Raw genomic sequence first — 3755 nt, 5'->3', positions numbered from 1 at the left:
AGATAGTGCTAGGCACTTTTCTGTGGAAAAGCTAGCTTCTATTCTCCATCTCATCACTCCTGGTCCCTACTATCTTGAATCTAATGATTCTAGTTTGAAATACAAAATTATTTTAATAGGAACAAAAGATTGTAGAAATAAGGAACTGTGGGGTAGTGGATAGAGGGCAGAGGCAGGAATAGCTAGAATCAATTCTCACCTCTGGTACTTACCAGTTGTGTGACCTTGTTCAAAAGATTTAACCTCAGGCAACTCTGGAGAACTGATGGACTGTATCACTAAACTCATTGTGTCTGCATTGTTAGAAGTTATGGCTATATTAGGAGCTACTTACATAAAATAACTCAAATTTGGGGGAGTGCTCAGCATTGGTGATGGGGATGCCATTGTTGTTTATTGTTTCTTAATGTTATTGCTTTAGATTTGTGACTTCATCAATGTGAGAAGCTCCTGGTCTGGAAATGTTCCTCTAAGCAACTCCTATAACATATAGCCTTAAAAATTGGTGGGGGTGGGGAGAAGTGAAGCCAAGATGGCAGTGGTGGTCAGAGTCCCCTTGAGGTGCATTCTCATCCCAGAAGTCACTCTGCTCTCCAGGTGTATTAGGAGGGCAGAGTTTATAATCTCAAAGAGGATCATATACATGTCTGAAAGGTTCGGAACCGCCGGATATAAGAAACTCTCAAAGTAGAAGGCAGAAGAATCAAAACATATATTTAGGCTCCACAGTAACCAACCCATGAACCAGCAACTCCATTTTGATATATTGATCAAAAGCTTCCAGGCCCAATAAGTACGCCTCGAAAGAGTAACCAGGAGGCTACAGAGAAGCATGATTGCGTAAAGCAAAATCATGCTTCCCCCTCTATGGTAAAAAGATTACCCACTGGCCTGAAGTCCTTGTTCAGCTTCCTCCCGTAGGTCAGCTCTGCTACTGGCAGCTCCTACTTCAGCTTCAGCTTCGGCTGTGGCTGTAGCTGTAACAGCCTCTGGCTCCAATGGGAGCTGCTTTTAACCATCCGGCTTCTGCGGGGGTGTAAGGTACGCCGGGGAAAGCACAGGTTCTTTCAATCTGCTTAAGCAAGGTGAAGGGGTTGACCGGGAAAGCACAGGTTCTTTCCATCAGCTTAAGCAAGGTGAAGGGGTTGACTGGGAAAGCACAGGTTCTTTCCATCAGCTTAAGCAAGGGAAGCAAGGTGAAGGGGCCGACAAGCTTACTCCAGTCCAACATACAAACAGCATTCAGTTCAGGGGAAAAAGCCAAACTAGTCAAGGGCACTTGTTGACTAAGTGCTAAGGAGCCCATTTTTGGTTGCCAACGCACCAGGGTCCAGGCACAGGCCTGCCAGGGGGCCCAGACAGCAGCCACTGCAGCTTCCCATCTCAAAGAATCTACAGATGGGACCCCGATGAGCCTGGAGATAAGTCTCAAATGCAGGCATATGAAGGTGATCTGAATAGATATGGCCTAATGGTGTTACATACCTTGGTCAAAATTTAAAATGATGCAGACACCACACTCACCTTCCAAAGATCATGCCGAGAAGGTATCTGTAGTTCCTGCCCAATGAATATTGATGGCAGTAACTCTCTGACTTGCACCAGAAGAAATGACACCCATCTCAACAAAGTCTCTAAAATCAGCCTTCTGCTCCATATGTAGGTGTGTGATGAAGATCCTCATCCTGGATTTGAGTAACTTTCTATACTTAGTACAAGTCCATTCAGTCTTACTGGAAGAAGAAGGATGAATCCCAGGAGGGCAAGGAGCAGTACCTTCAATCCATAGAGGATCAAGATAAACTAGACAGAATCTGTGAGAGCATTTCCTTTGCCTGCTACAGCACCAGCTTCTCTAGTTACTAGTGGGATGGAGACAAATATTGGGGAGCCACAGTCCTCATGCAGGCCTGTAGTATGATGATTGACTCCAGAGATGATTTCAAAAAAGAATAGTTGGCCCAGCTACTGTAGCTATTCTCTTTGTACCAATGTCACACCATCACGAACTGTACCAAGACCTGCCCTAAGGCACTGAGTCCAGGTAAAACAATAGCTGAAATCAAGAAGATCATGGCAACCTACAAGCAGAAGAAAACAGCTGCTTAGTTGTTTCCAGACTGCTTGTGAATTGTAGCCCCCACAGAGGAAACATAATTTATATCTGACTTGACTTCATGGTTCTGTTTTTCCATAAACATTGCATATCCAATGACTACTCCAAGAAAAAAAATATATTCCTTTTATTAACAGAAAATAAGAGAAAAAGTTGTTGGGGGTCACTGAGAGTTTAAGTCACTTGTCCATGATCACAAAGGTGTTGTGTCAGAGACAGAACTTGAACCCAGGGTTTCCTAACTTTAAGGTTATCTCTCTCAACCTTTTGGTGTGTGCAAATTATCCATAAATGAGACTATAAAGCTTTACTCTCTGTTTTTCTAACCTTGCTTTTCTTCCTTAAAATGAATTGCTTTACCTGCTGGAGATACCCAATAGGCCAAGATCACACCTCCATAGAGATATCTTCTTCCTTAATTTCTAATAGTATGCTACCTTCCATTGAGTTCAAATGAAATTAATCAAAAATGTAAACAATATTCAAAAAAGGCAAGGGGTCAACCCATCTCTCAAACCATGGATCGTACAGCTATCACTGTACATGGCTTCTACAAATACGTTTCTTTTTTTATTTTTTTTTAATTTATTTACTATATTTAGTTTTCAGCATTGATTTTCACAAGAGTTTGAATTATGCATTTTCTACCCATTTCTACCCTCCCCCCACTCCAAGATGGCATATATTCTGGTTGCCCTGTTCCCCAGTCAGTCCTCCCTTCTGTCACCCCACTCCCCTACCATCCCTTTCCCTTCCTTTCTTGTAGGGCAAGGTAAATTTATACGCCCCATTGCCTGTGTATCTTATTTTCTAGTTGCATGCAAAAACTTTTTTTTGTTTGTTTTTGAACATCTGTTTTTAAAACTTTGAGTTCCAAATTCTCTCCCTTCTTCCCTCCCCACCCGCCCTCCCTAAGAAGGCAAGCAATTCAGCATAGGCCACATGTGTATCATTATGTAAAACCCTTCCACAATACTCATGTTGTGAAAGACTAACTATGTTTTGCTCCTTCCTAACCTATCCCCCTTTACTGAATTTTCTCCCTTGACCCTGTCCCTTTTTGAAAGTGTTTGTTTTTGATTACCTCCTCCCCCTATCTGCCCTCCCTTCTATCATCACCCCTTTTTTATCTTCTTCCTCTTTCTTTCCTATGGGGTAAGATACCCAATTGAGTATGTATGGTATTCCCTCCTCAGGTCAAATCTGATGAGAGCAAGATTCACGCATTCCCCCTTGCCTGGCCCCTCTTCCCTTCCTACAGAACTGCTTTTTCTTGCCACTTTTGTGCCAGATAATTCACCCCATTCTATCTCTCCCTTTCTCCCTCTCTCAGTATATTCCTCTCTCTTCCCTGAATTTGATTTTATGTTTTTAGATATCATCCCTTCATATTCAACTCACCCTATGCCCTCTGTCTATATATATATATACATACATACATATATATATATACACACACACATACATACAGATACAGATACACATACACATATATATGCATACACACACACATATATATACATACCCATGTATATATACACACATATATATATATATACATACATGCATATTCCCTTCAGCTACCCTAATACTGAGGTCTCATGAATCATGTTTCCAAGTAGGAATATAAACAAAACAG

General features: G+C 41.7%; 1 pseudogene; it reads left to right on the top strand.

The window, feature by feature from the left end:
- Nucleotides 1-532: 532 nt before the first annotated feature.
- Nucleotides 533-2109, top strand: LOC118854787 (annotated as a pseudogene).
- The last annotated feature ends 1646 nt before the right edge of the window (nt 2110-3755 follow it).

Source organism: Trichosurus vulpecula, chromosome 6 (genome assembly GCF_011100635.1).
Source record: "Trichosurus vulpecula isolate mTriVul1 chromosome 6, mTriVul1.pri, whole genome shotgun sequence".
NCBI classification, from domain to species: Eukaryota; Metazoa; Chordata; class Mammalia; order Diprotodontia; family Phalangeridae; genus Trichosurus; species Trichosurus vulpecula.
The sequence above is the reverse complement of the archived record's forward strand: the minus strand, read 5'-3'. Positions and strand labels throughout refer to the sequence as shown.